This window comes from Staurois parvus, unplaced genomic scaffold (assembly GCF_062004578.1).
Source record: "Staurois parvus isolate SC_StPar_1 unplaced genomic scaffold, SC_StPar_1.0 ptg000389l, whole genome shotgun sequence".
In the NCBI taxonomy this organism is placed as follows: Eukaryota; Metazoa; Chordata; class Amphibia; order Anura; family Ranidae; genus Staurois; species Staurois parvus.
In genome coordinates, this window is record NW_028318185.1 from 3,612,417 (window position 1) to 3,636,397 (window position 23,981).

General features: G+C 43.3%; 2 protein-coding genes across 2 annotated transcripts in view; one reads left to right on the forward strand and one right to left on the reverse strand.

Moving 5' to 3' along the window:
• Positions 1 to 10,498, reverse strand: part of SLA (Src like adaptor) — a 76,876-nt gene extending 66,378 nt beyond the window's left edge. Inside the window, exon 1 of the mRNA XM_089685946.1 lies at positions 10,384 to 10,498. The gene's annotated coding sequence lies outside the window, so the exon portion shown is untranslated. The remainder of the gene's footprint in view (positions 1 to 10,383) is intronic.
• The window catches only part of TG (thyroglobulin), a 439,344-nt gene that overhangs the window by 322,766 nt on the left and 92,597 nt on the right, over positions 1 to 23,981 (forward strand). The window lies entirely within an intron of this gene.

Here is a 23,981-nt window from a genome sequence, read left to right on the forward strand (position 1 = left end):
GAGAGCAGGTACCTGTCAAATTCAGGTACCCGCTCCCCCTCCCTCCCCAAAGGTCAGCAGTCTCTGGTCATCCCCTGCACTGTCTGCAGTCTCTGGTCATCCCCTGCACTGTCTGCAGTCTCTGGTCATCCCCTGCACTGTCTGCAGTCTCTGGTCATCCCCTGCACTGTCTGCAGTCTCTGGTCATTCCCTGCACTGTCTGCAGTCTCTGGTCATTCCCTGCACTGTCCGCAGTCTCTGGTCATCCCCTGCACTGTCTGCAGTCTCTGGTCATCCCCTGCACTGTCTGCAGTCTCTGGTCATTCCCTGCACTGTCTGCAGTCTCTGGTCATTCCCTGCACTGTCTGCAGTCTCTGGTCATCCCCTGTACTGTCTGCAGTCTCTGGTCATCCCCTGCACTGTGTCCACAGTCTCTGGTCATCCCCTGCACTGTGTCCGCAGTCTCTGGTCATCCCCTGCACTGTGTCCGCAGTCTCTGGTCATCCCCTGCACTGTGTCCGCAGTCTCTGGTCATCCCCTGCACTGTGTCCGCAGTCTCTGGTCATCCCCTGCACTGTGTCCGCAGTCTCTGGTCATCCCCTGCACTGTGTCCGCAGTCTCTGGTCATCCCCTGCACTGTGTCCGCAGTCTCTGGTCATCCCCTGTACTGTGTCCGCAGTCTCTGGTCATCTCCTGTACTGTGTCCGCAGTCTCTGGTCATCTCCTGTACTGTGTCCGCAGTCTCTGGTCATCTCCTGTACTGTGTCCGCAGTCTCTGGTCATCCCCTGTACTGTGTCTGCAGTCCATTGGTTCAGAATATTTTTTTTTCTTGTTTTTCCCCTCTAAAACCTAGGTGCGTCTTATGGTCAGGTGCGTCTTATGGAGCGAAAAATACGGTATATATTTATATACACACATATATACACTGTGTATGTATATATATATGTGTATATATATATATATATATATATATATATATAAATATATATATATATATTTTTTTTATTGAAATGTATTTTGAAATATATTGAATATGGCCAAAATTGTAGCATATATATACACACACACACTGCATGTTGAAATGTGTTTTTATTACAAAATATATGAAAAATACATTTCAAATATACTGTATGTCTTTAAAAATACAAATCTACATTTTTGGAATGCATTTACAAATATATGTTAAAATGAATTTTTTATATGTTAAAAAAAATCTGAAGAATGTATTTGAAAAAAAATATATTTTTAAATATATATTTTTGTTGCCTTGCTGTAACTGTGATCGTTCATTAAAACTTCTGGATCCTCAGCGCGCTGGTGACATTCTCCCTTGCTGATTCTGTTCGGTTCCAGCTGACTGTCGCTGCAGCACCTACTTATACACACAGCCATTTTTAATGCAGGAACGTGTGCGTTTGGATGGTACACTTGTGTCTAATACTACCAGGGGTGGACTGACAATTCATAGGGCCCCCAGGCAATAGAGGATCATGGGGCACCTGTGTCCTCGCCACACTCAAACCACACCCAAAAAAGCCTATGAAAGGTACCATGGGCATCTCATGGGGCCCCTACTCACCCCGGGCCCTCGGGCAGTGCCTAAATGGTCAGTCCGCCCCTGAATACTACCCACACCACAGGTTAGCAGGGCCACTCTCCACAGGAGGGTACACCATTCCTCCATAGAGTCTACCCACCCTAAAGCTAACTTGACACCTATGCAGTTAGCGTTTGCCCCGTTTCTGCATTGCGTTTTGTCCCTTCGTTTTTGACATGTTTTTGCTGCATTTTTGATGCGTTTTGCATTTTTTTTTCTTGTTGCTAGGCAGATTTCAAACGCAAAATGCATCAAAAACGCACTGCATGCTTTTCGGCAGCATTTCCATTGAAGTCTATAGAACCCAAAACACAACTTGCGTTCAAAAAAGTCCCTGACCCTTTCCAAAAAACGCACCAGATGAAAACACAGAGATATGAACCTGTCCCATAGGAAATCATGTTAATTGGACTGCAGTGCGTTTCTGCAAAACGCTGCGGAAAACGCTTAGGCGTGGGGTAAGGCAGGAACTGTGTTATTGGCCAGATCACCAGGTGAAAACAAAAAGGGAAAAAAGGCTAAAATGTAAAACAAATGCAGCCATAGCAACTAAAGACTGGTAAGCTGCAATATATCACTTTTTTTTTTTTTTGGGGGGGGTGGGGATGGGTGGGAGATGCTTTAACTAAAGCCCCATTCTCCAAAATCAAAGCTTCAAAGATAATACATGCAGAATCGTTTAAACAGTTAAAATGTTAATGGCTTGGGAAATGTCAGTCGACATGTAAATGTCAGAATATATCTAACATGAACTTAGAGAATGCTGACCTGTTTTCCATCGATACATAAAACACCACAACCTCATCTCACCGACTTTCCTTCAGTACATTGTTCTACACCTGTGTTTCCACCAAAGACACAGGTGTGGTGCGCACTTCAAAATCTAATCCGATCTCAGAGGCGAGAATAGAAGCCCTTTGCAAACTCTTTATAATACAACAATTAGATTCATTTAAATTGCAATACAAAATACACAAATATAAAAAGTATCAATTAAAATTTAAAAACAATTTACAAAACTGCAAAGCACAAGATGTAGCACCACCAAAAAAATGACAGATCTGCCATTCAAAACCCAGAAAACCTGGCATACCCTCACATGTAATTAGCACACACACCCAGAGAAAAAAATATTTTATGATGTAGAGTAGTGGTCTCTCCAAACTGCGGCCCTGGGGCTGGATGTGGCCCTTTGTTTGCCTGTATCTGGCCCTTGAGGCATTATTCCTCCCACTGATACTAACGATGGGGCATAATTCCTGCCACTGACACCAACAAGGGGGACACTATTCCTTCCACTGACACCAACAAGGGGGACACTATTCCTCCCACTGACACCAACGATGGGACATAATTTCTGCCACTGACACCAACAAGGGGGCACTATTACTTCTGCTGACACCAACAATGGGGCACTATTCCTCCCACTGACACCAACGATGGGGCATAATTCCTGCCACTGACACCAACAAGGGGGGATACTATTCATTCCACTGACACCAACAAGGGGGCACTATTCCTCCCACAGACACCAACAATGGGGCATAATTCCTGCAACTTACACCAACAAGGGGGCACTATTACTTCCACTGACACCAACAAGGGGGCACTATTCCTCCCACAGACACCAACAAGGGGGCACTATTCCTCCCACAGACACCAACAATGGGGCATAATTCCTGCAACTGACACCAACAAGGAGGCACTATTACTTCCGCTGACACCAACAATGGGGCATTATTCCTCCCACTGACACCAACGATGGGGCATAATTCCTGCAACTGACACCAACAAGGGGGCACTATTACTTCCGCTGACACCAACAATGGGGCATAATTCCTGCCACTGACACCAACAAGGGGGATACTATTCATTCCACTGACACCAACAAGGGGGCACTATTCCTCCCACAGACACCAATGATGGGGCATAATTCCTGCCACTGAAACCAACAATGGGGCACTATTCCTTCCACAGAAACCAATGATGGGGCACTATTCCTCCCACTGACACCAACAAGGGGGCACTATACCTCCCACTGACACCAACAAGGGGGCACTATTCCTTCCACAGACACCAATGATGGGGCATAATTCCTCCCACTGACACCAACAAGGGGGACACTATTCCTCCCACTGTCACCAACGATGGGGCATAATTCCTGCCACTGACACCAACAAGGGGAATACTATTCCTTCCACTGACACCATCAATGGGGCACTATTCCTCCCAGTGCCACCATATCTTCCCCTAAAACCAAAGATCAAGCATTGTTTACTCCTACTGGGCACAGACCGGGTCCCCCCTAAAGTCTGTAAACTGGCCCTTTTTTTTAGAAAGTTTGGAGACTCCTGATATAGAGGATACTTCTTGTTATTACATTTAAAAAAAGCAACTAAGGGAATAACCACCTCTTAACTTCCCATTTAGTGCATCAGAACCCCTTCTGTAGGAGGAAAGGGACTATTATCTAGATTTTCCCTTTTATGTGGCCTTGTGGCTGGCTTGCAGTATTTAACACATCCTCATTTGAACTGAAGGTTTATCACTCGCCCACCCACAATTCCCATCTGGTTTTACCTCTCTTTACCAAACCATTACCTGACTTTTCTGAAAGTAACTTAAAGGAGAAGTACAGCCAAAGCTTCTTTGTCTGTACTTCTCATGTGGATCACAGAAGTGCAATTCGTTCTGCACTCCTGTGACTCGTTTTGAGCTGACAGCGGGCTCAGGCCATCACTCAGCCGGTCCAGACTGGGGAAAGATGCCAACTTCACAATCGAGATCCACCCAGAATCTGGAGCAGCACCTAGCGAAGTGCTGAGAGCCTGAGCCGTCTGCTCCCTTCCCCTTCACGGCCCAGCACTCCATTGGTGACTGACAGTCCCACTCTTTGCTCAGATTGGAGAGGAGAACTCAGCGGTCATGTGATCCCTGGGTTCTCATCCCTAGAGCCGCCGGGGGACAGATGAAGTATCGGACCGATGCTTCATCCACCTAGGTAAGTATATTGAGGGAAATAAAAAAAAAAATTCTTTTTTTTTAAGTATCTTTCCATACAAAACAAAATGCAGATGCATGAACATAAGTGAATGCAAAAAAAAAAAAATAATATATATATATATATATATATATAAGCAGCACCTGTGCTTTCTTGGTAAACTAGTATTTTCACACAATAGGAGAATCACCATTATCGATACATAGATACAGGTGAAACTCGAAAAATTAGAATATGGTGCAAAAGTTCATTTATTTCAGTGCAGCAACTTAAAAGGTGAAACGAATATATGAGATAGACTCATTACATGCAAAGCAAGATAGTTCAAGCCGTGATTTGTCATCATTGTGATGATTATGGCTTACAGCTCATGAAAACCCCAAATCCACAATCTCAGAAAATTAGAATATTACATGCAATCAATAAAACAAGGATTGTACATAGAACAATATCGGACCTCTGAAAAGTATAAGCATGCATATGTACTCAGTACTTGGTTTGGGCCCCTTTTGCAGCAATTACTGCCTCAATGCGGCAAGGCATGGAAGCTATCAGCCTGTGGCACTGCTGAGGTGTTATGGAAGACCAGGATGCTTCAATAGCGGCCTTCAGCTCTTCTGCATTGTTCAGTCTCATGTCTCTCATCTTTCTCTTGGCAATGCCCCATAGATTCTCTGAGGTTCAGGTCAGGCGAGTTTGCTGGCCAATCAAGCACAGTAATCCCACGGTCATTGAACCAGGTTTTGGTGCTTTTGGCAGTGTGGGCAGGTGCCAAGTCCTGCTGGAAAATGAAGTCAGCATCCCCATAAAGCTCGTCTGCGGAAGGAAGCATGAAGTGCTCCAAAATCTCCTGGTAGACGGCTGCGTTGACCCTGGACTTAATGAAGCACAGTGGACCAACACCAGCAGATGACATGGCTCCCCAAATCGACACAGACTGTGGAAACTTCACACTGGACTTCAAGCATCTTGCAGTGTGTGTCTCTCCATTATTCCTCCATACTCGGAGTCCTTGGTTTCCAAATGAGATGTAAAAGTTGCTCTCATCAGAAAAGAGGACTTTGGACCACTGAGCAACAGACCAGGTCTGTTTTTCTTTAGCCCAGGTAAGATGCTTCTGACGTTGTTTGTTGTTCAGGAGCGGCTTGAGAAGAGGAAAACGACATTTGAAGCCCATGTCCAGGATCCGTCTGTGTGTTGTGGCTCTTGATGCACTGACTCCAGCCTCAGTCCACTCCTTGTGAAAGTCCCCAACACTTTTGAATGGCCTTTTCCTGACAATCCTCTCCAGGCTGCGGTCATCCCTGCTGCTTGTGCACCTTTTTCTTCCACACTTTTCCCTTCCACATAACGTTCTATTAATGTGCTTTGATACAGCACTTTGGGAACATCCAACTTCTTTTGCAATTACCTTTTGAGGCTTTCCCTCCTTATGGAGGGTGTCAATGATGGTTTTCTGCACAACTGTCAGGTCAGCAGTCTTTCCCATGATTGTGATTCCTACTGAACCAGACTGAGAGACCATTTAAAGGCTCAGGAACTCTTTGCAGGTGTTATGGCTTAATTATCTGATTAGAGTGGGACACTTTGAGCCGAGAATATTGCACCTTTTCACAATATTCTCATTTTCTGAGATTGTGGATTTGGGGTTTTCATGAGCTGTAAGCCATAATCATCACAATGATGACAAATCACGGCTTGAACTATCTTGCTTTGCATGTAATGAGTCTATCTCATATATTAGTTTCACCTTTTAAGTTGCTGCACTGAAATAAATTAACGTTTTCGCGATATACTAATTTTTTGAGTTTCACCTGTAGATAGATAGATAGATAATGTTTTTTTTAATGCATTTATTAATGCTGAAATTCAAGGCTAGAAGCAATATCATTCCTCGTGGCATAGACACCCCAAAACTTTGAATGCTTGATATAAAATATTCCAAATTGACTTTTATCTCAGAAAACCAAAAAAAGTTTAATTCAACACACTGTCAACACCTCACCCAAAATCCTGCCTCACTTGTAGCATTATTGTAACAATTTTGTATGCCTTTCTCTGGCCCAGCTGTGGTATAGTATTGTTTTTTTATTAGGTGGGTTTTATATTTTTCAATTTTTTTTTTTCAATTTTTTTTTTTTCGATTGGTCGAGCTAGTTGGACTTTTTTTCAACCTGATTAACTTTGAAAGTTCTTAGGGGTGAGCAGGGCTTTTTTTTTCTCAGAGAATAGGTGCAGGAACTCCCCTCTCCTGAGTCACCTCTTGTTTTTGCACCCAACCACCGTCACTTGGTTCTACCCCCTTCCCATCTCCCAGTTTGCTCCCTTTAGAGAATGCAGAGCCGAGCACCATGTTGTATGGAATTTGTTAAGGATAACAAGAAAAGCAGTAAAATAGATCCCCTGCAGCCAGAAACAACAACTCCCCCCCCCCCCCCCAGCAACAACAGATTGCAGTAAAGGCTTCTTTCTGGCACCTCGACCATGCAGCTCATTTTTGTTGAAGTGTCATCACATTGTGCTCCTTCAAAACAACCACACTGTCTTTTTCCAGAGCAGCCTGTATTTTTCTTGTGGTTACCTATGGGTTTCCCTTTGTATCCCGAACAATTCTTCTGGCAGTTGTGGCTGCAATCTTTCTTGGTCTACCAGACCTTAGCTTGGTATCAAGAGATCCCTGAACTTTCCACTTCTTAATAAGTGATTTACAGTACTGATTGGCATATTCAGGGCTTTGGACATCTTTTTATGTCCTTTTCCATCTTTATAAAGTTCCATTACCTTGTTACGCAGGACTTTTGACAGTTCTTTTCTGATCCCCATGGCTCAATATCTAGCCCAGTCAGTGCTTCCACATAAGAGCTAAGAAACTCATTGACTATTTATACACTGACACTAATTGCAATTTAAAAAGCCACAGATGTGGGACATTAACTTCTAATTGGCATTTTAACCCGTGTGTCACCTTGTGTGTCTGTACCAAGGCTGAACATTCCAGGGGGAGGGAAACTTTTGATCCGGGCCATTTGGGTGATTTCTGTTATTATTATGATTTAAAAAGGAGCCAAACAACTATTTTATAACAAATGGCTTCATATGATCATCATTCTTCAATAAAAGAGCATTATTTGGCAGGATCGTCATATTTTCAATATCAATGCCAACATTATACAATTTCTGCCAGGGTATGCAAACTTTTGAGCACAACTGTAACTAACTATTTCAGACATTTTGACAGAAATAGAGAGAGCAGAAGCAGAGAGAGCTTTTCTTTTCTGGTTGTATTCACTATGGATCCCATCATGAGCATAATGCGGCACGCTCTACCATTTTTTCCTGGAACTGACTGCGCTGGTGTACCGGGTCCATATGAATACATGGAAAATGCTTTGCATGCATTTCTGATGAAGAAAAAAAGGCTCTGGACAGCATCTGGATATGCACCTGTCAAAAAACGCATCTAAACGCAAACGCTTGTAAATGCGGTCAACCGCGTTTACATGCATTCACAAGTGTTTGAAACGCTAGTAAAATCAACTCCTGAATGCAATTTTGGTGCGTTCAAAAAAAAAAATGACTGTAAACTCAACTGCCTGTAAACGACGATGTGTACATGGACACATAGGAAAACATTAGGGAGAGTTCAGGGGCTGCTGGAAAAAAACGCTCAATAGCTCCTGAGCGTCACTTTAGCAGCTGCAGTGTACATGAGACCTAAAGCAAATGCATTGTAGTGTCAATGAGCCCTCAATCTGAACAGAGCTACACCTTACTTACTAAGCCCCAGAGCATTTACTCTAAGAACTGAAGTCTCCATTCCTATAGCAAGTCAGGGCTTTGGACTTTGCATATTCAGGGCTTTGCATATTCAGGGCTTTGGACATCTTTTTATGTCCTTTTCCATCTTTATAAAGTTCCATTACCTTGTTACGCAGGAATTTTGCCAGTTCTTTTCTTATCCCCATGGCTCAGTATCTAGCCTAGTCAGTGCTTCCACATAAGAGCGAACAAACTCACTGACTATTTATACACAGACACTAATTGCAATTTAAAAAGCCACAGATGTGGCTTATTATCCAGTTGAATTTTTTCAGTTTGGAAATTTTTGCTTGATACACACGGGGCGTTTTTGATAATGCTGGTAACGCTAGATGTGTAAAGTCATGCTAAAATCCTGAGTTTTTCAGCTTTTTTTAGTGTTTTTGCATTAGCGCTTAGCGGCAATTTGCCACGATTAGCAGGGTTTTTCCATGTTTGCGGTTATTAGCGGGTTTTTTTTACGAAAAAAAACATTTTTTTGGTAAAAAAAAGTCCAAAAATGCTGGTTTTCTGCATTTTACCGTGTTTTACTGCGCTTTTCAGCGTTAGAGCGTTTTTACAGTTACATAACTCCTCCAGAAATTCCCTAGTTTTGGTTTTCTTTCCTGCCAAAAAACGTCCCAGCCAAAAAACGTTGATTACAATCTGTGTGTGCACGGACACATAGGATAACATGCTGAGGAGTTTATTGACTGTAGAAAAAAATGTCAAAAGCCAAAAAGAGCCGCTGTAAAAAGTCCAGTGTGCGCGGGCTAATGGAACAAAATGTAATTTAATTTTAATTTGTATTTCTAGAGCACATTTTTTCCTCTGGGGACTCAAAGTGCTTAGGAGGTGAGGCAGCCCTCTTGGGCACACTCAGTTGAGCTAATGAACCTACCGGCTCCTCTAGGTAGCAAATTTTGGTAAAAAAGTTGATTATTTTTCTGCTCTGGTTTAGAATATTAGCATAGCCCAGGGGTGGACTGACAACTCATGGGGCCCTCGGGGCAATAGGGGATCATGGGGCCCCTGTGTCCTTGCCCAAACTCAAAAAAGCCTATGAAAAAGGTACCAGGGGCATCTCATGGGGCCCCAGGGGTGGACTGACCATTCGAGCACTCGGGCACTGCCCGAGGGCCCAGGGTCAGTAAGGGGCCCCATGAGATGCCCCTGGTACCTTTCATTGGCTTTTTCATGGGCTCTTTTGGGTGTGGGTGAGGACACGGGGGCCCTATGATCCCTTATTGCCTGGGGGCCCCATGAGTTGTCAGTCCGCCCCTAAGGGGCCCCCTACTGACCCCGGGCCCTTGGGCAGTGCCCGAGTTTCCAAACGGTCAGTACTCCCCTGGCATAGCCTAAAAATGGTGTATAAAGGCAGAGTTACTCTTTAAATGACTGATATGTCTTTTGGGTAAGGGCTTGTTCATAACTGGTGTGTTGAGCTGCATCGATCGATACAAACTCAACAGAGAAACAATTGCTGTCTGTTGGCCCCGTTCACACCACTTTAGTACATTGAGGAAAAATGCTGGCATTTTATGCATGCAATGCACCAAAATGCGTCAGTATAATGCGCTTTTAAAAAATGGAAAAATAGTTCATATTTTGTTCCTGTAGTCTGGCCTATGCAGAAAAAAAACTCAAAAAAATGCAGTGCAACATGATAAAAAAAATGCAATCAATTCGCTTTAGCATGCGCACATGCGTTTTCTGTGTGTTGTAGGATGAATGGGCCCTTAACAAATGGGCTAGTGCAATAAGGTGAAGAGTAATGCGGTAATCAATAACACCCAATCAGAAATGATCTCTGATAGATCCGACTGCAGTAAACTGAAAGTAATTCTCGTTAGTTGCTTTGGGTTGCTGCACTTTGCAGGTCAACTTTCGGACTTTTTTTTAGCAAAACATTAAATAAAAAAACAGAAATTAAAAAAAAAAGTGCGTAATGAATTTCATCCTTCATTTTTCTCCCAGTTTAAATGAGATTAATGGCATGTGACTGACCTTTAAAGACTCCATGGCAGCAAATCCGGGGTGCTCAGCGCGATGTTGATCTGTCAGTCTTCAGCTCGTCGACTAACAGAAAGGCACCTTCAGTTCAACTGTTATGAAAGTCACACACTCAGGCAGAACGTCAGTTGCAAAACAGGCCACAAACTTCCTCTGTCTGTACAAAGAAAGTTTCTAGCTTTTACGGAGAAGTCAAGTTCCTGTTTAATGAGATATTCGATAGATTCTGTTCAGAAAAACATTTCTTCAGCAGAACCTTGAAAATTCGGTTTATCTTGTTGCCCAGATCTGCAAGCTTTTGTATCGCTGCAGCAAGTTTCCATTGAAAAGTACATAGCTAATAATAATATTAATTTTAAAAAAATGCAAATGAACCTACAAACACTACTTCTTTTTCCATTCGCTACCCAACAGTGAGCACTACATGCAAAGGTGGATCTCCAACATCCTATGTTGCAATGCATGTACACCTCTGTCATTGGTGAAGGATCCACATTGCATTGTGTCATGCTGGATGGGGTGATGTCCTGGAGCTCTGACTTGGCTGCAAGTCAACCATTGCATATAGCAAACGCTACTTCTTTTTCCATTCGCTACCCAACAGTGAGCACTACATGCAAAGGTGGATCTCCAACATCCTATGTTGCAGTGCATGTACACCTCTGTCGTTGGTGAAGGATCCACATTGCATTGTGTCATGCTGGATAGGGTGATGTCCTGGAGCTCTGACTTGGCTGCAAGTCAACCATTGCATATGGCAAACACTACTTCTTTTTCCATTTGCTACCCAACAGTGAGCACTACATTCAAAGGTGGATCTCCAACATCCTATGTTGCAATGCATGTACACCTCTGTTGTTGGTGAACGATCCACATTGCATTGTGTCATGCTGGATGGGGTGATGTCCTGGAGCTCTGACTTGGTTGCAAGGCAAACATTGCATATGGCAAACGCTACTTCTTTTTCCATTCGCTACCCAACAGTGAGCACTACGTGCAAAGGTGGATCTCCAACATCCTATGTTGCAGTGCATGTACACCTCTGTCGTTGGTGAAGGATCCACATTTCATTGTGTCATGCTGGATGGGGTGATGTCCTGGAGCTCTGACTTGGCTGCAAGTCAACCATTGCATATGGCAAACACTACTTCTTTTTCCATTTGCTACCCAACAGTGAGCACTACATGCAAAGGTGGATCTCCAACATCCTATGTTGCAGTGCATGTACACCTCTGTCGTTGGTGAAGGATCCACATTGCATTGTGTCATGCTGGATAGGGTGATGTCCTGGAGCTCTGACTTGGCTGCAAGTCAAACATTGCATATGGCAAACGCTACTTCTTTTTCCATTCGCTACCCAACAGTGAGCACTACGTGCAAAGGTGGATCTCCAACATCCTATGTTGCAGTGCATGTACACCTCTGTCGTTGGTGAAGGATCCACATTTCATTGTGTCATGCTGGATGGGGTGATGTCCTGGAGCTCTGACTTGGCTGCAAGTCAACCATTGCATATGGCAAACACTACTTCTTTTTCCATTTGCTACCCAACAGTGAGCACTACATTCAAAGGTGGATCTCCAACATCCTATGTTGCAATGCATGTACACCTCTGTTGTTGGTGAACGATCCACATTGCATTGTGTCATGCTGGATGAGGTGATGTCCTGGAGCTCTGACTTGGTTGCAAGGCAAACATTGCATATGGCAAACGCTACTTCTTTTTCCATTCGCAGCCAAACAGTGAGTGCAATATGCAAATTTTGGAAAGGCAGATCTCTGGCATCCTTGACTAGGGCACTGAAGATGGCTTGCCCCTGGCCCCTCTGACCATTATTACCTCCCCCCTCTTCCAATAAGTAACTACTCGGACAGCAAGTTGGAGTTAATGGCCAAAAAAGCCTTTTAATACAACAATCAATAAATAAAATTTGAAAATAACTGTTTGTATAACTGGAGCTTTAAGGTCCTAGTAGGCATCAAGAAAAGAAACTACCTGCATCCTACTTAAAATAGGCCTCCAGCAGAAACAGCACCGGCTCAGAGACAACCACCACAGATACCACCACCACCACAGATACCACCATCAGAACAACTGGGAGCCGTACCTCAGACGAGTCCCTACAAAATACCTTTTTTGTGCCCACAGTAACCTACAAGGACTTTCCACTCCGCTGGCTGTCCGTCGGCACCAACCATCAGAACCACAACCATAACAAGCCTGTAAACTACGGGCGGGCGGGAAGTTTTCCTTGGCTAATCTTGCTCCCGACTGAAGACCCCCCTGCCACACCCTGTCTGACCACGCCCTGTGGCTCTACCCATTCCCACCTTAAAACACCACTTAGAACCCCCCATCATGCTTTCCTACAAACTAATAGGACTCTCAGCTCCCAACCCCTTTAACCCCTGTCATGCCAGCGCTTCGTTCATGTTTTTTGTTCTTTTATTCCAAGCCTCCCTATCTTGCAATGCATGTACACCTCTGTTGGTTGCTGAAGGATACATATTACATTGTGGCTTTTTGAATGGGATGAAGTCCTTGATATCTAAAATGGCTGCAAGTCAAAAATGGCATATGGCAAATACTACTTCTTTTTCCATTCGCAACCAGTGAGTGCCATATGCAAATTTTGGCAAGACAGATCTCTGACATCCTATGTTGAAATTCATATACACCTCTGTTGGTTACTGAAGGTTACACATTGCATTGTGTAATGCTGGATGGACTGAAGTCCCAGATCTTGGAAAAAATGCATAAGGTGAACACTATTTCTTTTTACATTTGTGTAAATTTTGTCAAGGTGGATCTCTGGTATCCTATGTTGCAATGCATGTACACCTCTGTTGGTTGCTGAAGGATACATATTACATTGTGGCTTTTTGAATGGGATGAAGTCCTTGATATCTAAAATGGCTGCAAGTCAAAAATTGCATATGGCAAATGCTACGTCTTTTTCCATTCGCAACCAAACAGCAAGTGCCATATGCAAATTTTGGCAAGACAGATCTCTGGCATCCTATGTTGCAATTCATATACACCTCTGTTGGTTATTGAAGGTTACACATTGCATTGTGTAATGCTGGATGGAGTGAAGTCCCAGATCTCGGAAAAAATGCATAAGGTGAACACTATTTCTTTTTACATTTGTGGCCCAACAATAAGTACCCTATGCAAATATTGGCAAGGCGGATCTCTGGCATCCTGTGTTGGAGTGCATGTACACCTCTGTTGGTTCCTGAAGGTTGCATTGTGGCTTGCTGGATGGGCTAAGGCCTCAGAGCCCTGAATCTGGGATTTGCATATTGTGCTCACCTGGATGCAAGGGATTCTGCAATGTCAAGGAGCGAATAGGCATTGTAACAGCAAGATTTGTGGAGTGGTAAAGAAGTGTGGCCAGAGGAAAAAGAAAATAGCCAGGCAGCTATTATTTTTAGAAGAGGGCTAGCAGTGGCAGCCCTTCTGTTCTCTTATGACAGATAAACAGTAATAAAGCAAGCTCAGAATTCATTGTACCTACTCTAGTTTGGTGCCTTGCCTATGGCCCTTTAAAACTTGTACAAATTCCATTTCCAATGATTTAAAGGGAAATTATACATTTTTTAAAATTTAATTTCCATAATTTTTTTTTATTGAAAATGTTACAGAGAAAAACAGTGACTGAATTCAGAACTCGAAGTCAGGATTAAAATAACAGGCATGTTTATGTTGTTAATTCTTTGCAGCTTTATCACATACAGTATACATTGGAGGATCCCTCTGGGAAGAAAAGATTTATTAGGTTCGATAAATTATTATTATAAGAGTGAGTGGGGGAAGTGAGAAAATCTATATGTGTGTGTGTGTATATATATATATATATATGTGTGTGTGTGTATATATATATATATATATGTGTGTGTGTGTGTATATATATATATATATGTGTGTGTGTGTATATATATATATATATGTGTGTGTGTGTGTATATATATATGTGTGTGTGTGTGTGTGTATATATATATATACAGTGGGGATCGAAAGTTTGGGCACCCCAGCTAAAAGGTTGTATTAATGTGCATAAAGAAGCCAAGGAAAGATGGACAAATCTCCAAAGGGCATCAAATTACAGATTAGACATTCTTATAATATGTCAACAAAAGTTAGATTTTATTTCCATCATTTACACTTTCAAAATAACAGAAAACAAAAAAATGGCGTCTGCAAAAGTTTGGGCACCCTGCAGAGTTAATATCTTGTACTGCCCCCTTTGCAAAGCTGAGACCTGCCAGTGTCATGGATTGTTCTCAATCATTGTCTGGGAAGACCAGGTGATGTCAATCTCAAAGGTTTTAAATCAGCGGTTCTCAACCTGGGGGTCGCGACCCCTTTGGGGGTCGAACGACCATTTCCCAGGGGTCGCCTAAGACCATCGGAAAACACATATTTCCGATGGTCTTAGGAACCGAGACACCGCTCCTCTGACTCAGTCGATGTGTGGGCGGGATGACACGCTGCCCTGTCACCTGGCCACACCTCCGGGATCCCTCAACAACTCCGCCTCCTCGCTGCTGATTGGCCACCGGAACTGTACCTCAGGACAGGCACACAGGCGGCCAATCACCGGCGAGGAGGTGGAGCTTGGAGAGGAGGAGCCGAGCGGCAGAGCGCGTAGATCTAAGAAGATCGAGGGAACTGCCGGAGTAAGTGAAGAGGAGAGCGGCCAGAGAAGGAAGACAGCTGACAGGTAAGTGAGAGAGCGAGCCCAGGCTGGAGCAGGGGTCAGCAAGGTAAGTATCATTGGTGTCAGTGGGAGGAATAGTGCCCCATCATTTGTGTGACTAATACCAACAATGGGGCACTATTTCTCCCACTGACACCAATGATGGGGCACTATTTCCTCCCCCCCCCGCACTGACACCAATGATGGGGCACTATTCCTCCCCCCCACTGACACCAACGATGGGGCACTATTCCTCCCCCCCACTGACACCAACGATGGGGCACTATTCCTCCCCCCCCACTGACACCAACGATGGGGCACTATTCCTCCCCCCACTGACACCAAGAATGGGGCACTATTCCTCCCCCCACCGACACCAACGATGGGGCACTATTCCCCCCCCTGACCCCAAAGATGGGGCACTATTTCCCCCTCCACCACACTGACATCAATGATGGGGCACTATTCCTCCCACTGACACCAATGATGGGGCACTATTCCTCCCACTGACACCAATGATGGGGCACTATTCCCCCCACTGACACCAATGATGGGGCACTATTCCCCCCACTGACACCAATGATGGGGCACTATTCCCCCCACTGACACCAATGATGGGGCACTATTCCCCCCACTGACACCAATGATGGGGCACTATTCCCCCCACTGACACCAATGATGGGGCACTATTCCCCCCACTGACACCAATGATGGGGCTCTATTCCCCCCACTGACACCAATGATGGGGCACTATTCCCCCCACTGACACCAATGATGGGGCACTATTCCCCCCACTGACACCAATGATGGGGCTCTATTCCCCCCACTGACACCAATGATGGGGCACTATTCCCCCCACTGACACCAATGATGGGGCACTAGCTGTATGGATTTGAGCACAGGGATCTCTTGTTTGTTGTATTGTTGGGTCAGTAGCCAGACCTGAACCTTGTAGCTCTCCCCATTGTGTCTTTTCCCCTATGCTAGCATTGTGTCCACAGTAGCACTTGCGTAGGCAGGGCAGAGTAGGACTGGCCATAGAGGGATTACTTTGACGCAGTTGGCCAGCTTAAACATGTATTGCAATATGTGTGAACCAAATATCCCTATTTGTCGCATAGTTTGCTTGAAAGGGTATATACCAGTGTGCAGAGGGTCCTTCAGAATTTCTACTATTCCCCCCACTGACACCAATGATGGGGCACTATTCCCCCCACTGACACCAATGATGGGGCACTATTCCCCCCACTGACACCAATGATGGGGCACTATTCCTCCCACTGACACCAATGATGGGGCACTATTCCTCCCACTGACACCAATGATGGGGCACTATTCCTCCCACTGACACCAATGATGGGGCACTATTCCTCCCACTGACACCAATGATGGGGCACTATTCCTCCCACTGACACCAATGATGGGGCACTATTCCTCCCACTGACACCAATGATGGGGCACTATTCCTCCCACTGACACCAATGATGGGGCACTATTCCTCCCACTGACACCAATGATGGGGCACTATTCCCCCCACTGACACCAATGATGGGGCACTATTCCCCCACTGACACCAATGATGGGGCACTATTCCCCCACTGACACCAATGATGGGGCACTATTCCCCCCACTGACACCAATGTTGGGGCACTATTCCCCCCACTGACACCAATGTTGGGGCTCTATTCCTCCCACTGACACCAACGATGGGGCACTATTTCCCCCACTGACACCAACGATGGGGCACTATTCCCCCCAATGACACCAACGATGGGGCACTATTCCCCCCACTGACACCAACGATGGGGCACTATCCCCCCCACTGACACCAACGATGGGGCACTATCCCCCCCACTGACACCAACGATGGGGCACTATCCCCCCCACTGACACCAACGATGGGGCACTATTCCCCCCACTGACACCAACGATGGGGCACTATTCCCCCCACTGACACCAACGATGGGGCACTATTCCTCCCACTGACACCAACGATGGGGCACTATTCATCCCACTGACATCAGTGATGGGGCACTACTCCTTCCACTGACACCAATGATGTGGCACTAGTCCTCCCACTGCAAAATTACAGTTATGAAGTAGCAACGAAAATAATTTTATGGTTGGGGGTCACCACAACATGAGGAACTGTATTAAGGGGTCGCGGCATTAGAAAGGTTGAGAACCACTGTTCTAAGCAGTTGTCTAGAAAACTGAAACTGAAAATAGTTGACGCTCACAAAGCTGGAGAAGGCTATAAGAAGATAGCAAAGCGTTTTCAGATGTCAATATCCTCTGTTTGGAATGTAATTAAGAAATGGCAGTCATCAGGAACAGTGGAAGTTAAAGCAAGATCTGGAAGACCAAGAAAAATATCAGACAGAACAGCTCGCAGGATTGTGAGAAAAACAATTCAAAACCCACGTTTGACTGCACGATCCCTCCAGAAAGATCTGGCAGACACTGGAGTTGTGGTACACTATTCCACTATAAAGAGATACTTGTACAAATATGGTCTTCATGGAAGAGTCATCAGAAGAAAACCTCTTCTACGTCCTCACCACAAAAATCATCGTTTGAACTTTGCAAATGAACATATAGACAAGCCTGATGCATTTTGGAAACAAGTTCTGTGGACCGATGAGGTTAAAATTGAACTTTTTGGCCGGAATGAGTAAAGGTATGTTTGGAGAAGAAGGGGCACAGAATTTAATGAAAAGAACCTCTGTCCAACTGCTAAGCATGGGGTTGGATCAATCATGTTTTGGGGTTGTGTTGCAGCCAGTGGCACAGGGAACATCTCACGAGTAGAAGGAAAAATGGATTCAATAAAATTTCAGCAAATTTTGGATGGTAGCTTGATGCCATCTGTGAAAAAGCTGAAGTTAAAGAGAGGATGGCTTTTACAAATAGATAATGATCCTAAACACACCTCGAAATCCACGGGGGATTACATCAAGAGGCGTAAACTGAAGGTTTTGCCATGGCCTTCAACATAATTAAAATCTATGGATAGACCTTAAAAGAGCAGTGCGTGACAGACAGCCCAGAAATCTCAAAGAACTGGAAGACTTTTGTAAGGAAGAATGGGCAAAGATACCTCAAACAAGAATTGAAAGACTCTTGGCTGGCTACAAAAAGCGTTTACAAGCTGTGATACTTGCCAAAGGGGGCAGTACAAGATATTAACTCTGCAGGGTGCCCAAACTTTTGCAGACGCCATTTTTTTGTTTTCTGTTATTTTGAAAGTGTAAATGATGGAAATAAAATCTAACTTTTGTTGACATATTATAAGAATGTCTAATCTGTAATTTGATGCCTTTTGGAGATTTTTCCATCTTTCTTTGGCTTCTTTATGCACAATAATACAAATTTTTAGCTGGGGTGCCCAAACTTTCGATCCCCACTGTATATATATGTGTGTGTGTGTGTGTGTGTGTGTATATATATATATGTGTGTGTGTGTGTGTATATATATATATGTGTGTGTATATAGATATAGATAGATAGATATATCTATGTATATCTATCTATCTATCTCTATATATATACTGTATATATATATATATATATATATATATATATATATATATATATATATTAAGCTGCGCCATGATACAGAATTCTCACAGCATTATTTCTTTTCTATAGAGAGAAAACCCATCTTCAGCTGTGTGCTTTCAGGCTACTTCTCTAAGGAGTTCTCTGAATGAACTTACTCCTATTATTCATTTTTTCTTTCATTTATTTTAAAACATTCGAACTGCTAATAATAAAATCCTTAAGGGGGTGCTAACCCATAAATACTGACCCATCAAATAAATAACAAATGCGCAATTTAACAACAAATTGATAAATTGCGCATTTACACAGACAATGAAAATCTACACATAAATAAAAAAAAGTCCTTTCCACTTGTGTGTCTTCAAAAAATCTTCATGTGTTCCACCTCCACCAAAAAGGAAGTAAAATAAAAGTCCACCAGCTGTGTTAAGAAGAGTGAATCACTCACCAGATCACAATGACTTCTTTACTTAGAAAGAAAGTAATTATACGCTTCTTATTGGAATAATCCACTGCTTCACCACATCTGAAGATCTCTATCCAAATAAGAAGCCTCCTTTTCACCATGGCAATCAAAGAAAGGGATAATATAGCATAGTATATTTATTAAAATATTATAAAAGATAAATGATTTGATTATTAGCACTTTGGATGTATTTGGTACACACAGGGAGGCAGCTTATATCTAAATTCACTTTGTCATTTAGGTATATGTACACATATATTTGATAAGAATCAGCAAAATAATTTGTCACTTTACTTTTGTGGTGGTGCAGAGACCAGGGGCATATTTACCACAAGGCAAACAAGGCATTTGCCTAGGGTGGCATTTTTCAGGGGGGCAGCACCGCCCCCCTGGAAGAAGGGATGGAAGAAGGGACACATACGGCTTTGGGACCAGGTGGGATCTGAGAGAGGCTGCAGACTGCTTGATTCTCATTCTGACAAAAAAAATACAACTTCAAAAAACTTGCCATTCCTCTTATAAAGTACGTCGGACTATCTACTTTGCAAAAAGGGGTCATTTGGGGGATATCTGTACTGTTCTGACATTCTTGGACCTCAAGAAATTAGATTGGCTGTCAGTACTTCAGGATTGATCAATATTCAGATCTATACCATAGTTTGTGAACTCTATAACTTTCCTACAAACTAAATAATACATCCTAATTTGGGTTATTTTCCCCAAAGACATGTAGCAGAATACATCTCGGCCTAAATTTATGAAGAACAATTATTTATTTGTAAACTTTTATAACGGAAACAAAGAAAAACGTGGTTTTTTTTCAAAATTTTTGGTCTTTTTTTGTTAATTTATCAAAAAATAAAAACCCCAGCGGTGATTAAATACCACCAAAAGAAAGCTCTAGTTGTGTGAAGAAAATTATAAAATTTTAGTTTGGGTACAATGTTGTATGACCGCGCAATTGTCATTCAAAGTGTGAGAGCGCTGAAACCTGAAAAATGGCCTGGGCAGGAAGGTGTAAAATTGCCCGGTATTGAATTGGTTAATTTCCACATTGTATTTCAGTTACTTCTAGCCTACTTCTATTACTCTGGATGATCTTGACGTTTGTAAACTTACTTGAGAAGATCCCATGTTAGTTTTTTTTTTGCCATCTGTGTCCCATTGGGGAGATTTCCCTTCACTTCCCGTCCCATAGCCAAAACAGGAAGTAAGAGGAAATCCCTACAAAGTGAGGGAATCCCAGGGTATCCCCAGAACCGGTGTCCCCATTGGAAGATTTCCCCTCTATTACTGTTCAGGAGACAATCCAAAAACGTGTCGCTTACTTTCACTTTTGATTACATTGGTAAACAGGACAAATAGGCTGAATCTCTTTAGCGGGGGCACAGACTGCAATAAAAACTGAAAGGGGTTCCAATCCCTCTCCACTCCATTAAGAACTGAAAAAAAGTATGGCCTTTAGTTACACTTTTTAAAAATGTAAGAACCTAAAAACTATATGGTGTGATTTTTGTTCCATTATATAGTCAGTAACATAAGAGGGGATGTAGAAAAATAAAAACCCCGGTGATGATTAAATACCACCAAAAGAAAGCTCTAGTTGTGTGAAGAAAATGATAAAATTTTAGTTTGGGTACAATGTTGTATGACCGCGCAATTGTCATTCAAAGTGTGAGAGCGCTGAAATGTGAAAACTGGCCTGGGCAGGAAGGTGTAAAATTGCCCGGTATTGAATTGGTTAATGGAAGTGCATTAAAAAAACACCAAAAGCTGAACAGGGGTGGATGGGCAACAGCTGAAGGACCAAACTGTCAGTACAGTCCTACTCCTGGCGAGGTCCGCTTAGGCTGGCCATACATTATACAATTATCTGCAGATTTTTGGTTTAGATTTACCAAAAACCATATAATAGGAGGACAAACCTAAACAACACTTTCAGTTGTATCCAATTAGGCAGGCCCTTGCACTACATAGTTGAAGGTAAATCTAAAGGAAATTGGGCAGAAAATCTGCAGATAATTGTATAATGTATGGCCAGCCTTACTCACTATATCCTGTAATGGGTGGAAGTCAGCAGGAGGCATTGGGAGCTGCAGGGGGCCACTGAGAGTTTGTAATTAGGTGACCGGGTCTGCTGTATTGTATATGTGCATTGGAGTGCCCATTCTGATAGACTTTACATTTATTTTCAAGAGGGAAGTGTGAGACTCCATAGTGGAGGATGCTATAGACGGGAGCTCTGACAAATACTCTGTTAAATAGTTTGTGGTACAGGGTTATAAAAGATCAGTTTGTGGTTCATCCCCTCCGCATCCAGTTTAAAACTGAAATGTAAGCTTTGAGATGACTGATCATTTAGTAGATTAGCCAAGAGAAGCCTTTCTCAGTCGTTTTTATCCATTAGGAACCCTTCAAATAACTTTCTGGTCTCATTGAACCTCTTCTAATAATTATTTTATCTACAGCTCACAATACATTAGCATAAACAGTAAGATAAGATATAGATTCCTATCACATATAGAGGCAGCGTCCAAAAGCTCAGAGGTTTTTCACCAAGGTCTATACCAGTGGTTCTCAACCTTCCTAATGCCGCGACCCTTTAATACAGTTCCTCATGTTGTGGTGACCCCCAACCATAAAATTATTTACCGAGTAATTATAATTCATGAGTGTCGTTTTACCTCCAATACTGCTGCTTTCAACACAGTAGCTGCTTTTAACAGAGTAGCTGCTTTTAACACAGTAGCTGCTTTCAACACAGTAGCTGCTTTCAACACAGTAGCTGCTTTCAACACAGTAGCTGCTTTTAACACAGTAGCTGCTTTCAACACAGTAGCTGCTTTCAACACAGTAGCTGCTTTCTACACAGTAGCTGCTTTCTACACAGTAGCTGCTCATTACACATCGGAAATATGTGTTTTCCCCGATGGTCTTTGGCGACCCCTGTGAAAGGGTCATTCGACCTCCAAAGGGGTCGCGACCCACAGGTTGAGAACCACTGGTCTATACCTTCATCTGCAATGTAACCTTGATTAATCTCAAAAAATAAAAAAAAAATCAGCTGAGGCCCTTTTGGGAGTTACTCTCCCCAACACCCCAAGGGAATCAAGAAAATGATTGCTTTCTTTCTCATATATGTTTCTGGCTGCTAGAATAACTGTAGCTAGGGCTCAGGTAAGTATTAGGAGGGGCTGCGGGGGGATGTTTTTTTTGCTTGAAGGTAAAAAAAACCTTCAGCCTTTACAACCACTTTAACTGAACCATGGTGAATGATAGGTTTTCTAGCATTGTAGATAACTCAAAGACTAAATCTGCAACTGTTTGGGATCCATGGATTTGTTATATCCCACCCCATGTCTTGTGTGAGGTTCCTATGGTGCTAGATAATTTTTCTTCCATTCCCATTCCCCTTTCTTCCGTATGTTGTTTGTTTAACCTCCTCGGCGGTCTGATTATTTCAGATTTTTGGTGCTGAAAGCGGTACCATTATTTTGCATGGAGATATGTAGTTTTTTTATTGTAGGCTGTAATATTTAGGAATAACTCACTGAAATCTGTCCGAACAAGAGTCTAGTAAACAACCCTGGTATGATAAAATTTGAAACACAAAATCATAAATTATAATTTAATAAATAATCATAAAAAATAATAATATAATAATAATACATTTAATTCAATAATATAATCAAACCAAAAACACTGAAATTTGAAATATAGCGCCAAGTTCGCACATCACTGAGCAAAGTTGCAGAATCGTTTTCAGTGTCTGATGACGAATTTCCCCCACGAATCATTATCACTCAATTCTGCAAGTGGTTCTGATTTACTATCGCTGTTCTCTAGCTGATCTAAACCCGCTTTTGACCTAAAGGGACGCTTTTTGGACGCCATGGACTTTTCTAAGTTTCCAGGCAGAAAGAACAGTCAAAATGCAGACAGGGGACAGGACAAAGCACTCGGGACACAATGTATGTGAAATGGTTTGAAACAGCAATGTTTTACTATGTAAAATTTGTTTTGAAAAAAATGACATTTCAAATTTCCCGCCGCCTGGCGGCGCCCATACGTCCCGACGTCACAGGGACCGGAACACAGAGGCCGGATGCCGGCATCAGCCGGAGGAGATGGCCGGGGACGCTGCAGGGGACGCATCACGGAAGGACAAGGTTTACCGCTTTTGGTACAGAAACTTTACCCCGAGCTACACTCGGGAATACCGCCAGGGAGGTTAAAAGATCGGTAGCAGGGGCAAGGAGGGAAGCATAGGGAGATGGAGGGGAGAAACTTACTTGGGAAGGAAAAGTAGAAGAGAAGACCAAACTGGTGGCCTAGAGGACTCACCTTCCCTGGAGACCTTGTCTCTGACCCAGGAGTAACATTTTGTATAGGCAATGCCGGATAAGTGCTCTGTTACACTGGTGGTCAGGGAAAAGATGCCCACCTATACTGGTGATCAGTGGAAACATGCCCCTTGCACTCGTGATTAGGGGACAAATGCCCCATACACTGGTGGTCAGTGAAAATTGTCCCTTAATCTGATGGTTTGTGGAAAAATACCCCTTACACTGATCGTTAGTGAAAAAAATTTCACTGGTGGGCATTAGAAAAGCACCACCTTACACCATGGTCAAGTGAAAAATGCCTTTTACACTGGTGGTCAGTGGAAAATTTTTCCCTTACATTGGTGGTCACGGAGAAAATGCCCCCTTACAGGGGCACCCTTACAGAGGCGGTGAGTCAAAATTTGCCCTCTTACAATGGTGGTTGGTACCGGGGTCCCACCGGCACCGGAGGGCTATAGAAGCAATCGGGCAGCAGTGCAGCTGCCCGACTGCTTCCACGTGGAAGGCATGAGT